The sequence below is a fragment of the Tursiops truncatus genome, chromosome 14 (assembly GCF_011762595.2).
Source record: "Tursiops truncatus isolate mTurTru1 chromosome 14, mTurTru1.mat.Y, whole genome shotgun sequence".
Lineage (NCBI taxonomy): Eukaryota > Metazoa > Chordata > Mammalia > Artiodactyla > Delphinidae > Tursiops > Tursiops truncatus.
In genome coordinates, this window is record NC_047047.1 from 19,772,369 (window position 1) to 19,787,712 (window position 15,344).

Consider the following 15,344-nt stretch of genomic DNA (forward strand, 5'->3'; position numbering starts at 1 on the left):
GCCTCATTTTACATACAGTACAAATTTCTAAAACCAAAACCAACTGTATTTCATAGCTAGAAAATGGATGTGGCTGTATAATTTCCTTAGGGTATGCATGACATACTTCTTTTTAAAAAATTCCCTTTTTTCCCAAAGATATAATTATATCATCTACTGACATTTTCTGATTTTGATATGTAAGTGTACATTATTATTCTCCCATTAAGCTACAAACCGCTGATAAAATGCCAATGGTTTGAATAAAGACCACATTGACATTTTACTATAGGGTCATCTCGTTACGGACAGAATGCCAGCCTTCCACTTGAATGCACTGCATATTGTCTAGCTGCATTCCTTCAGCTTTACTTCTCAAAGGCTTCAAGGTTCTATGGAACTGTTGATGAAATAAAGGGGAAAATGAGCAGACTGTAATTATCTTGTCAAGATTCTTTTTGTGAACATTTATTTGGACAACTCACAAAAAAGAAAGCATCTCATTTTCTACTTCAGAATATTGTTTCTCTTTAAATGTATTAGCATTTTTGAAATTGCAGAATGGAGTCTAGAGGATCAGTACTGAATACTGCAGAGTGAAATGTCAGTAAAAGGCAGTGGCATGAGTTAGTGGAGAGAGGGCAGGCTTTGGAGCTACCATGTCCTATCTGGGTGAGAAATTACTGAATCTGAGACTCATTTTCCTATTTTGAAAAATGAGGGTAATAATATACACCTCATAGGGATGTTCTGAAGTTTAAATATGACAGCTTATTTAAATCACTTAGCTCTGTAATAAAGAAGGTATTCCAAAAATAATAGTGAATTCACATAGTGTGAGAGGAAAGAGTCCTGAACATGAGATCAGAATACTTGCACTTGAACCCCACCCACTTATTAGCTGTGCAGAGGTCAATTAATCTGTTTGGGTCTCATTCTTTTCAGCTCTAAATTAAAAATTCTACCTAGGTTACTTCAAACTCCTACATTCTATATGCTAATAAAATTCATTTCTTGACTTGTGGTTCATGATGGTGAATTTTGTATAAATATCTGAAATCTATTCTCTGTATCCTAAATAAATAAGTGGGAGGTAGACTAAATAAGTGGGAGGTAGACTAAATAAGTGGGAGAATATTAATTTAACAATGAAGCTTCTGATGTCAAAATCTAGAGGGGTTAACAAAGGAGTCTCAGAAATCTCCTTTCTGGGGATCTTTCAAAGTAATTTGGGTGTCTGACCTTAAGCATTCTGGGTCTCATGCGGAGCCCTGCTGATCCCTGGAGGACCACTCCAGTCAGTTTCTTACCCAAGTATTTTATGAAGTTCCTCATAACTTTCTTTAGAAATACACCTTATTTTTTTTTCCATTATATGTTTTTATAAACTTCTAAACTGAGTATACCTGTACAGAACCATTAAATGAACTTAATTTCAAAGTCTAAATTTTTTGTTACAAGCAATGCATAATTCATATGTATTTTCTTTACTTTTTCATACAGAGTATGGAGAATAGTTCACCAATCTTTAAAATGAAATATTTACATTTTGAAAAATTATATTTTTAGCAATGTGCTAGTGATTCTGAGGAGCTGGGGCTTTGCTGAGCCAGGAAGTCTTAGGCAGGTGTTTAACTGGACTAATTAAGCAACACGTACATAGTCGCTTCCGGTTTTCCATTTGCTCTTTGTAAATGCAGATGAGCAACACAACTGATTGCCTAATTAGACAATTTAAAACTCACTCACTTTGGGGCTTCCCTAGTGGCCCAGTGGTTGAGAATCTGCCTGCCAATACAGGCGACACGGGTTCGAGCCCTGGTCTGGGAGGATCCCACATGCTGCAGAGCAACTGGGCCCGTGAGCCACAACTACTGAGCCTGCACATCTGGAGCTTGTGCTCTGCAACAAGAGAGGCCGCGATAGTGAGAGACCCGCGCACCACGATGAAGAGTGGCCCCCGCTGGCCACAACTAGAGAAAGCCCTCGTGCAGAAATAAAGACCCAACACAGCCAAAAATAAATAAATTAATTAATTAAAAAAATAAAACTCACTCACTTTTTACAGCCAAGGAATTTTCTGAACTCATGACTACAGACTCAGAACGTAATACGTGGTCTCAAGTTTTACACATTTGTCTTCTTGTTCTAACCATCATTTTTCTAATTTGATTTTTTTCATGTTACTTTAACAATATTAGCATAAGGGATAAGAGTAATAAAATGTACTCCATATATAAAGGACATAAAAGCTACATGGTTTACTGCTCTCATAGTTTTTCTCAGCACAGATAAGATGTATCTTCTCTCGCCTGACTCACTCTCAAGAAAAATCAATATATTTAGTTGGCCTAGGGATCAAATCTGAAAGGCTGGCCTCATTAGCACTATAACCATTTAAATCAACTGGCTATAAACCTCTTGTGGTTATCAAACTTCAGATAGAGAAGGACAAAACATAATCTTCCTTTTCTCATGCTTCTTCTTCCCCTAAATGTAGACATTAAAGATGCCCTCAAAATTCAATTTTAAATCACCAGACTACACAACAAACCCAAGTCCATTTTGGGTACCATTTACATGCTCTTGAGTAGTGTGTATATAAACTAGAAAGAATATATATATATATATATATATATATATATATATATATATATTTGTTTGTTTATTTATTTATATTTGTTCCAACTGCAAGCTTCTGGCAAATTTATATGACCTATAACCTAAGCCCCAATAAGCACAGTCTCACCCCTGTACTTGGAGCCATGCAGACCACAGGTCACCTGGCACATGGACAAATGCCCAAGTAGCCAACTCACATGCACTTTCTTAGCAACATCAATAGCCTCTCCTCATTCACTCACTGTGCTTTAACTACTTCCTCCTGGGCTGACAGAGCATCTCCCAGGCATCACAGGAGAAAGAGGGCCTATACAAGATGCATACAGTGATTTTGTAGGAAAGAATAGGAGAAACTGTCTAAGTCATTAAGGGGGGAAGGTGTTTCATAATACATAATGAGACAATTCCATAATAAGGTAATCATATTCTATAACATTGACTATTAAAAAGGAAAAAAAAAAGTAAAGAAGGATGAAAATAAGAGATGAAAGGAGACAGTCTTACAGTAATTAGATGATTAGATTTTCTTCAAGACCTTGATAAGTATAGTCATGAGATCCAAGGAGATGCTCTTAGACCTTACCCAATGCTAAGTTAATGTTATCTGTTTATTATTGATACTAACATTAGGATATCAGAAAAATGTAAACCAATATTCACCAACTGGTCCTTCTGCCAGGATAGAAAAGAAAGTACATTCTTGGAGCGTTTGTTCTGTAAAAGCTTTTTAGCTGAGTACTTATGATGCTTTCTCTCAATGAATCTGCACAACTATACTGAATAATAATATGAATCTTACGCCAAAGAGAAGTAACATCAGATGGATTCTTATTTAAAGTCACATAGAAGTCAGCAGCACAGTCTAGGTTTGCAGCCACACCTGACTCTCTCTACTCATCATCCCCACCTGATCATCCTTTGCTTCACGTTTGCATATCAAGATGGATTTTGACAGTTTAGACAGAGATATTTTGTTTTAAAAAGTAAGTTCACATAAAATTCATATAAAGTGAGCATTATGGCATGCTAAATATGAAAGACATGTATCATTATGGAATTAGAATCACAACTTCTAATTACAGTGAAAGCGTATGCAGCTCACTTTCTGGGCTTAAATTATGTAAAATGTAAAATGTGTGCAATGAGAGCATTGGACCAAGCCTCTTCTATGGTCCCTTCTAGCTGTGATGTGCTATTAATCTGTGCCATATAGCAGAAGAAAGTCAGGGCAGCACAATGACCAGGGAGTGGGTACCCCAGAGTATATGTGTTGTACAGACAAGCTACTTACTTGTGACTGACTCATTATTTCTTAAAATGATGCTAGCACTGAATATGAATATCTCCAGGAAACAACACTGAATCCACTTCACCCCTTTAACATCTGAGAAAAGCAGAAATTCCCATGTTCTCAGGAAGGCTTCTAGAGGAGCCACCAGCCAAATCAGGAAAGCAAAGGGCACATCTCCTGGGATTCAGAGAGCACCAAAAGTTAGGGCCCCTAGCCTCCCCTTCCTGTGCCTTTTTCCCCGAAGAGGTGTCATCTGTCACAATACAAGCAGGCACACCAGGCAGAACCCAGAGTTAACTGAGAAGAAAATGAGCAAGAGAACCAGAGAACCCAACTTGAGAAAGAGGCCAGGGCTGCCTGAAGCCATTAGGTATTATGATGCTCCGTGTTGGGCTGGTGACACAAGTTTCACAAATACCCACATAGGGAACATCCAACAGGGCAGTCCAGGGCTGAGATGGTAGTGCAGGAATTCCTGGCTGCTGCTGCTGCTCTAAGCTAGGCAGATGGTGCTGATGTCATGATGGGTCAGAACAATCTGTCCATTTGGGGCAAGATCTAGGAAGAAGCTGAGGGATCTGGTGACGGGATTCAGGCTTTTTAACTCAGGCATGAGCTATCAATAACAGACCTAGGAGCTCACCAGAGATTCAGGCCCCATGCTCCTGGGCTTTATCTACTACAGAGAAGGACCTCAGCATCAACAGAAAAGAGGCAAGAAAAATGAATGGAAAGATCAGCCCTAAAAATTGAAAATTGAATATACAGGCATATTCAGAGATATTGTAGCTTTGGTTCCAGAACACCACAATAAATCAAATGTCGCCAACAAATCAAGTCACACGAATTTGTAGGTTTTCCAGCGCATATAAAAGTTAGGTTTACGAAGTCGGAGGAAGATGGCAGAAGAGTAAGACGCAAAGATCACCTTCCTCCCCACAGATACACCAGATACATCTACACGTGGAGCAACTCCTACAGAACACCCACTGAATGCTGGCAGAAGACCTCAGACCTTCCAAAAGGAAAGAAACTCCCCACATACCTGGGTAGGGCAAAAGAAAAAAGAATAAACAAAGACGAAAGAATAGGGACGGGACCTGCACCAGGGAGGGAGCCGTGAAGGAGGAAAGGTTTCCACACACTAGAAGCCCCTTCACAGGCAGAGACTGCAGGTGGCAGAGGGAGGGAGCTTCAAAACAGTGGAGGAGAGCACAGCAACAGGGGTGCACAGATTCCCGCACAGAGGATCGGTGCCGACCGGCACTCATTAGCCCGAGAGGCTTGTCTGCTCATGCGCCGGGGCGGTTGGGGGCTGGGAGCTGAGGCTCGGGCTTCGGTCGGATGCAGGGAGAAGACTGGGGTTGGCAGCAAGAACACTGCCTGAAGGGGTTAGTGCACCACGACTAGCCGGGAGGGAGTCTGGGAAAAAGTCTGGAGCTGCCGAAGACGGGTGCGAGCCGCGGCTAACAGCGCAGACCCCAGAGATGGGCGTGAGACGCGAAGGCTGCTGCTGCCACCAGCAAGAAGCCTCTGTGCAAGAACAGGTCACTGTCCACACCTCCCCTCCCGGGAGCCTGTGCAGCCCGCCACTGCCAGGCTCCAGGGATGCAGGGACAACTTCCCTGGGAGAATGCACGGCCCACCTCAGACTGGTGCAATGTCATGCCGGCCTCTGCCGCCGCAGGCTCGCCCCACACTCCGTACCCCTCCCTCCCCCTGGCCTGAGTGAGCCAGAGCCCCCAAGTCAGCTGCTCCTTTAACCCCATCCTGTCTGAGCGAAGAACAGACACCCTCCGACGAAGAACAGACACGCTATGGCGACCTACATGCAGAGGCGGGGCCAAATCCAAAGCTGAGCCCCGAGAGCTGTGCGAACAAAGAAGAGAAAGGGAAATATCTCCCAGCAGCCTCAGGAGCAGCAGATTAAATCACCACAATCAACGTGATGCACCCTGCATCTGTGGAATATATGAATGGACAACAAATCATCCCAAATTGAGGAGGCAGACTTTGAGAGCAAGATTTATTATTTTTTTTCCCCTTTTCCTCTTTTTGCACGTGTGTATGTGTATGCTTCTGTGTGAGATTTTGTCTGTATAGCTTTGCTTTCACCATTTGTCCTAGGGTTCTATCCGTCCATTTTTTTGTTTGTTTGTTTGTTACTATTTTAAAAAAAAATTCTTAATAATTATTTTTTAATTTAATAACTTTATTTTATTTTATCTTATTTTATTTTATCTTTTTTCTCTCTTTCTTTCTTTCTTTCTTTCTTTCTTTCTTTCTTTCTTTCTTTCTTTCTTTCTTCTCTCTTTCTTTCTACTTCTACTAATTCTTTCTTTCTACCTTTCTCCCTTTTATTCTGAGTCGTGTGTATGAAAGGCTCTTGGTGCTGCAGCCAGGAGTCAGTGCTGTGCCTCTGAGGTTGCAGAGCCAACTTCAGGACACTGGGCAACAAGAGACCTCCAAGCTCCATATAATATCAAACGGTGAAAATCTCCCAGAGATCTCCATCTCAACACCAGCACCTAGCTTCACTCAACGACCAGCAAGCTACAGTGCTGGAAACCCTATGCAAAACAACTAGCAAGACAGGAACACAACCCCACCCATTAGCAGAGAGGCTGCCTAAAATCATAATAAGTTCACAGACACCCCAAAACACACCAACAGATGTGGACCTGCCCACCAGAAAGACAAGATCCAGCCTCATCCACCAGGACACAGGCAGTAGTCCCCTCCACCAGGAAGCATACACAACCCACTGAACCAACTTTAGCCACTGGGGACAGACACCAAAAACAATGGGAACGACGAACCTGCAGCCTGCAAAAAGGAGACCCCAAACACAGTAAGATAAGCAAAATGAGAAGACAGAAAAACACACCACAGATGAAGGAGCAAGATAAAAACCCACCAGACCTAACAAATGAAGAGGAAATAGGCAGTCTACCTGAAAAAGAATTCAGAATAATGATAGTAAAGATGATCCAAAATCTTGGAAATAGAATAGAAAAAATGCAAGAAACATTTAACAAGGAACTAGAAGAACTAAAGATGAAACAAGCAGTGATGAACAAAACAATAAACGAAATTAAAAATACTCTAGATGGGATCAATAGCAGAATTACTGAGGCAGAAGAACGGATAACTGACCTGGAAGATAAAATAATGGAAATAACTACTGCAGAGCAGAATAAAGAAAAAAGAATGAAAAGAATTGAGGACAGTCTCAGAGACCTCTGGGAGAACATTAAATGCACCAACATTCGAATTATAAAGGTTCCAGAAGAAGAAAAAAAGAAAGGGACTGAGAAAATATTTGAAGAGATTATAGTTGACAACTCCCCTAATATGAGAAAGGAAATAGCTAATCAAGTCCAGGAAGCACAGAGAGTCCCATACAGGATAAATCCAAGGAGAAATACACCAAGACACATATTAATCAAGCTGTCAAAAATTAAATACAAAGAAAACATATTAAAAGCAGCAAGGGAAAAACAACAAATAACACACAAAGGAATCCTCATAAGGTTAACAGCTGATCTTTCAGCAGAAACTCTGCAAGCCAGAAGGGACTGGCAGGACATATTTAAACTGATGAAGGAGAAAAACTTACAACCAAGATTACTCTACCCAGCAAGGATCTCATTCAGATTTGATAGAAAAATTAAAACCTTTACAGACAAGCAAAAGCTGAGAGAGTTCAGCACCACCAAACCAGCTACAAAAAATGATAAAGGAACTTCTCTAGGCAAGAAACACAAGAGAAGGAAAAGACCTACAATAACAAACCCAAAACAATTAAGAAAATGGGAATAGGAACATACATATCGATAATTACCTTAAATGTAAATGGATTAAATGCTCCCACCAAAAGACACAGATTGGCTGATTGGATACAAAAACAAGACCCATATATATGCTGTCTACAAGAGACCCACTTCAGACCTAGAGACACATACAGATTGAAAGTAAGGGGATGGAAAAAGATATTCCATGCAAATGGAAACCAAAAGAAAGCTGGAGTAGCAATTCTCACATCAGACAAAATACACTTTAAAATAAAGACTATTAGAAGGGACAAAGAAGGACACTACATAATGATCAAGGGATCGATCCAAGAAGAATATAGAACAACTGTAAATATTTATGCACCCAACATAGGAGCACCTCAATACATAAGGGAAATACTAACAGCCATAAAAGGAGAAATCGACAGTAACACATTCATAGTAGGGGACTGTAACACCCCACTTTCACCAATGGACATATCATCCAAAATGAAAATAAATAAGGAAACACAAGCTTTAAATGATACATTAAACAAGATGGACTTAATTGATATTTATAAGACATTCCATCCATAAACAATAGAATACACATTTTTCTCAAGTGCTCATGGAACATTCTCCAGAACAGATCATATCTTGGGTCACAAATGAAGCCTTGGTAAATTTATGGAAATTGAAATTGTATCAAGTATCTTTTGCGAACACAACACTATGGGACTAGATATCAATTACAGGAAAGATCTGTAAAAAATACAAACACATGGAGGCTAAACAATACACTACTTAATAACGAAGTGATCACTGAAGAAATCAAAGAGGAAAGAAAAAAATACCTAGAAACAAATGACAATGGAGACACGACGACCCAAAACCTATGGGATGCAGCAAAAGCAGTTCTAAGACGGAAGTTTATAGCAATACAATCCTACCTTAAGAAACAGGAAACATCTAGAATAAACAACCTAACCTTGCACCTGAAGCAATTAGAGAAAGAAGAACAAAACACCCCAAAGTTAGCAGAAGGAAAGAAATCACAAAGATCAGATCAGAAATAAATGAAGGAAATGATAACAAAGATCAATAAAACTAAAAGCTCGTTCTTTGAGAAGATAAATAAAATTGATAAACCATTAGCCAGACTCATCAAGAAAAAAAGGGAGAAGACTCAAATCAATAGAATTAGAAATGAAAAAGGAGAAGTAACAACTGACACTGCAGAAATACAAAGGATCGTGAGAGATTACTACAAGCAACTCTATGCCAATAAAATGGACAACCTGGAAGAAATGGACACATTCTTAGAAATGCACAACCGGCCGAGACTGAACCAGGAAGAAATAAAAAATATGAACAGACCAATCACAAGCACTGAAATAGAAACTGTGCTTAAAAATCTTCCAACAAACAAAAGCCCAGGATCAGGTGGCTTCAGAGGCAAATTCTATAAAACATTTAGAGAAGGGCTAACACCTATCCTTCTCAAACTTTTCCAAAATATAGCAGAGGGAGGAACACTCCCAAACTCATTCTATGAAGCCACCATCACCCTGATACCAAAACCAGACAAGGATGTCACAAAGAAAGAAAACTACAGGCCAATATCACTGATGAACATAGATGCAAAAATCCTCAACAAAATACTAGCAAACAGAATCCAACAGCACATTAAAAGGATCATACACCATGATCAAGTGGGGTTTATTCCAGGAATGCAAGGATTCTTCAATATACGCAAATCAATCAATGTGATAACACCATATTAACAAATTGAAGGAGAAAAACCGTATGATCATCTCAATAGATGCAGACAAATCTTTCAACAAAATTCAGCACCCATTTATGATCAAAACCCTGTAGAAAGTAGGCATAGAGGGAACTTTCCTCATCATAATAAAGGCCATATATGACAAACCCACAGCCAACATCGTCCTTAATGGTGAAAAACTGAAAGCATTTTGACTAAAATCAGGAACAAGACAAGGTTGCTCACTCTCACCACTCTTATTCAACACAGTTTTGGAAGTTTTAGCCACAGCAATCAGAGAAAAGAAGGAAATGAAAGGAATCCATATTGGAAAAGAAGAAGTAAAGCTGTCACTGTTTGCAGATGACATGATACTATACATAGAGAATCCTAAAGATGCTACCAGAAAACTACTAGAGCTAATCAATGAATTTGGTAAAGTAGCAGAATACAAAATTAATGCACAGAAATCTCTTGCATTCCTATACACTAAGGATGAAAAATCTGAAAGTGAAATCAAGACAACACACCCATTTACCATTGCAACAAAGAGAATAAAATATCTAGGAATAAACCTACCTAAGGAGACAAATGACCTGTATGCAGAAAATTATAAGACACTGATGAAAGAAATTAAAGACGATACAAACAGATGGAGAGATATGCCATGTTCTTGGACTGGAAGAATCAACATTGTGAAAATGACTCTACTACCCAAAGCAATCTACAGATTCAATGCAATACCTAGCAAATTAACACTGGCATTTTTCACAGAATTAGAACAAAAAATGTCACAATTTGTATGGAAACACAAAAGACCCTGAATAGCCAAAGCAATCTTGAGAACGAAAAACGGAGCTGGAGGAATCAGGTCCCTGACTTCAGGCTATACTACAAAGCTACAGTAATCAAGACAGTATGGTACTGGCACAAAAACAGAAAGATAGATCAATGGAACAGCATAGACAGCCCAGAGATAAACCCATGCACATACGGTCACCTTATCTTTCATAAAGGAGACAGGAATGTACAGTGCAGAAAGGACAGCCTCTTCAATAATTGGTACTGGGAAAACTGGACAGGTACATGTCAAAGTATGAGATTAGATCACTCCCTAACACCATACGCAAAAATAAGCTCAAAATGGATTAAAGATCTAAATGTAAGGCCAGAAACTATCAAACTCTTAGAGGAAAACATAGGCAGAACACTCTATGACATAAATCACAGCAAGATCCTTTTTGACCCATCTCCTAGAGAAATGGAAATAAAAACAAAAATAAACACATGGGACCTAATGAAACTTCAAAGCTTTTGCACAGCAAAGGAAACCATAAACAAGACCAAAAGACAACCCTTAGAATGGGAGAAAATATTTGCAAATGAAGCAACTGACAAAGGATTAATCTCCAAAATTTATAAGCAGCTCATGCAGCTCAATAACAAAAAAACAAACAACCCAATCCAAAAATGGGCAGAAGACCTAACTAGACATTTCTCCAAAGAAGATATACAGACTGCCAACAAACACATGAAAGAGTGCTCAACAACATTAATCATTAGAGAAATGCAAATCAGAACTACAATGAGATATCATCTCACACCAGTCAGAATGGCCATCGTCAAAAAATCTAGAAACAATAAATGCTGGAGAGGGTGTGGAGAAAAGGGAACACTTTTGCACTGCTGGTGGGAATGTGAATTGGTTCAGCCACTATGGAGAATAGTATGGAGGTACCTTAAAAAAAACTACAAATAGAACTACCATATGACCCAGCAGTCCCACTACTGGGCATATACCCTGAGAAAACCATAATTCAAAAAGAGTCATGTACCAAAATGTTCATTGTAGTTCTATTTACAATAGCCAGGAGATGGAAACAACGTAAGTGTCCATCATTGGATGAATGGATAAAGAAGATGTGGCACATATATACAATGGAATATTACTCAGCCATAAAAAGAAACAAAATTGAGCTATTTGTAATGAGGTGGATGGACCTAGCATCTGTCATACAGAGTGAAGTAAGTAAGAAAGAGAAAGACAAATACTGTATGCTAACACATATATATGGAATCTAAGAAAAAAAATGTCATGAAGAACCTAGGAGTAAGACAGGAATAAAGACACACACCTACTAGAGAATGGACTTGAGGATATGGGGAGGGGGAAGGTAAGATGTGACAAAGCGAGAGAGAGGCATTGACATATATACACTACCAAACGTAAGGTAGATAGCTAGTGGGAAGCAGCTCATAGCACAGGGAGATCAGCTCGGTGCTTTGTGACCGCCTGGAGGGGTGGGATAGGGAGGGTGTGAGGGAGGGAGATGCAAGAGGGAAGAGATATGGGAACATATGTATATGTAAAACTGATTCACTTCGTTATAAAGCAGAAACTAACACACCATTGTAAAGTAATTATACTGCAATAAAGATGTCAAAAACAAAAAAGTTAGGTTTACACTGCACTGTAGTCTATTAAGTGTGCAATAGTATGTCTAAAGAAACAATGTATGTACCTTAATTTAAAAATTACATTTTATTCTAACAATGCTAACCATCATCTGATAACATACGGTTGCCACAAAACTTCAATTTGTAAAAACCCCCGTATCTCTGAAGCACAATGAAACAAGGAATGCCTATAGTAGGGTCAGGGAATGCTAGAACTCACATGTGTCCATCTTCTGGACACAAAGTGCCATATATACTAGGCGTAAGACTCAGTTCCACAACCCATAAGGTAGGGATTATGCTTCAGGAAAGCTTCCTGTTCCTGTTATGACTGTCCTGGACACCTGACAGGCCTGCACTTCTTGTATGCATTCCCCTTTTAACCAGTCCAGGTATCTGCCTATGATAAATGCACCCAGACTTCTGCAGAAAACCAGAGTATATCCAGGTGTAGCTAATGAAAAAGCAGCCTCTTCCTGAGTGACACAGCAGTCTTTTGGGAACAATTTACACCTTCTATCAATAATTAGCTGATTCTGGCATGATATGTAAACAGACAATATTTACATATATTCCAAATATATCACCTTCAAACAATGAATAAGATATTAAAATTCTAACCTGGTATATAACATATAAATACTTGATCTTCTCCCCAGTTCATTTTCTCTTTTTAGAATCCATCACCCCTGTTTTAACTCTCACTAGCTACGCTGATGCCAGTGGGGGAAAGGCAGTCTATGTTTAGAAATAACTTTTGATAAACAATGCAACTGAAAAGATTCTTTTCACAAGAGAGGAGAAAGTGTTGCCAAAGAAGGCAGCAGGGTTTCAAGAGAGCCCTACTCTATAAATCGGGTTAGAAAAAAAGCCATCCAGTCTTCACAAATATTAGGATTTGTAAAGGAATAGTGAGGCGAAGAACCATTCCAGTCTTCAGGGAGTGGGGAAGGCATTCATCTAACTCTGCTTGTCTTTATAGCAGAAAATATTTTTTATGGAAATACCAAAGCAAAAAAAAAAATTTTTAAGGACCTATGTAAATGTTACTGTATCTCACTTGTCTATTCTTTCACTTTCTTATTACTTCATCTTATTTACTTACCTTCATTTCCCTTTATACTAATATATAATCTCCTTCAAAATAAAAATAAAAGGCAGTTCCAATTTTGTAGAAAGGTTAAAATTCATAGAGGAAAAAACAGCACCACAATTCAAAATAACATTACCCTCAACTACATGATCGGCCACAAATTGGATGTTCAAACTTAGCAATTCAGCCTCAACAAATATTTATTGAGCACCTACTATGCCTACATACCATTTGGGATACTGAGCAATGGGTACATCCAAGGGAACAAAACAGATACTGTCCCTATCCTCACGGCGTTAGAATCTGGTAGTGGGGAAGAAACGCTAAAGAAATAAATGTATTATAATAAATATGTAATACAAAGCTTTACAGTGAGATGAAGGAAATGGGCAGCGTGCTTTCAGATGGACTGAAAGGGGGGTGGGCTCATTTAGATGGATGGTCAGGAAAGACTGCAGGAGTGAGGTTAGATGATCTCAGAGAAATTCTGTGAGATCTGAAAGTACCACTCCATGCTGATGCAGCTAGTTAGGATAATTGTGGGAAACTTCCATCTCTAATTATTAACCACTCTAGACACTCAGTCAACACTTCAGCTAATCGCCTGTTTTTGTGAACTCCACGCACATTTTTGAGAGCATGATGATTCCTATTTCATACTCACACCAACAAAACAAATCCAACCAAGCCTTCCACCTTAGACAATAAAATCCAGCCCAGCCCACCCACTCACACATTTGGCTGGTCCATTTTAGTATTTGGCTTATTAAATGTGGTAAATATATTCTGCCTTCTTATTGGTGCCTATGTTGCTCATCATTATATGCCCAGGGTACACATAGAGCACGGCTCATAGTGGGTGCTCAAAAATGTACTGAATGAATGAATAAAGGACTACATGTACTCCTACTAAATATTTATGCAATTTACATTTTAGAAAAGTGAATCAAATTCAAATATAAAAGACTGTGGCAGAAAATCCATTTGAAAAGTGATGAAATATTTATTATGGTAAACACTCTATTTCCATTTTTTCCTGATTATCTTTCTGATTTAGTTAAATTTGGGCCCATCTTCAGTGTATTTATAGTGTTATTGTAAAAACAGAAAACATTTTTTATTATATTACATAATACCTCCTCAACAGAGTTGGCATTGCTTCACATCCTCACCCAAATATATTAATTTGAAAACTAGAACATACAACAGTGACAGCATATTTTTCTAATAATGAGAATTCTCTGTGATTTGAGTACCAAACTTGAATGTATTCAATAGAAGAGCTACTATATTAAAAGGTCTTGATATTCTCTGTTAGCATTCAAAATTATTTAGTACCTATTATTACAAAGAAAGTTCTTTTACTAGGTAATATTTAGGTAGTAAATACTTGTGTTTGTATATAGATAATATCATTCCTACCCACAAGCAATTTATTAAGCAGTAAGGCAAAGCAAGCACAACATAAGATCTCACACGTAGAGCAGAAGTCTCCAGACACAGAACAGAGAAATTATCAGACTCCAAAATACTTGAACTGAGCTTAATGACTGAGATCTTAGGCCCAGTTAGAAGCAGGATGTGGTATAAATCATACTTTTCTGGGTCAATAAGAGGTTAAATTATATATTTTGTCTCTTAAATCTCATTTTAGTTTACAGATGATTTTCTCATTATAAAACACACGTAAGTATGCTACTCTATTTGGCATTTCCTTCCCTAGGTCTTGCACAGTTAAAAGAAGTGTGGTAAAGCTGCCCTAAAAATATGTTGCCCATTTATTAGCTTTCCCATTGAAAGTCTCAGATGTTTCAGACAAAAACCCATGCAAGAAAGTGGTGTACTCAAAGTACAATAATCATAGCTACCTTTAGATGTGTATGCATTACCTTATCCATTTTTTTTAATAAGTCAACAAAGAAAGCAATGAAAGTAATTTCCAAGGAGAAAGAGATACCTCTTTTGAAAAAGTGAGGTCTAATTTTTTAAGTGAGATGCATTCCCAGAGTTATAATCTTTTAAGTCACAGCCTGAATTACATGTACTCTCTTTTTACATCAAACTAATGGATAAAGGCAGCAAGAATGCTAAAGTAGGATAAAGTGGGGACTGATCTTTTTTATCCCTGTTAACTACCTGACTAGGGGAAATTTGAAATTTTCAGAATTAATGAACCAATTTCACTGATAATTTATTAACAGTGTCAAAATTTATGGTAGGCACATTATAAGCCTCTCATATACCCACAGTATACTGAATATGATTTCCCTAATCTCTATTGGGTTTCATTATTAAGAAATAATTCTTCTATCATGAAGCTGGGTCAGATACCTCAATAAATGTACTTGCTAATGTCATCTGAGA

General features: G+C 38.4%; 1 protein-coding gene across 1 annotated transcript in view; it reads right to left on the reverse strand.

The window, feature by feature from the left end:
• CTNNA2 (catenin alpha 2) overlaps positions 1–15,344 on the reverse strand; it is a 1,042,487-nt gene that overhangs the window by 955,943 nt on the left and 71,200 nt on the right. The window lies entirely within an intron of this gene.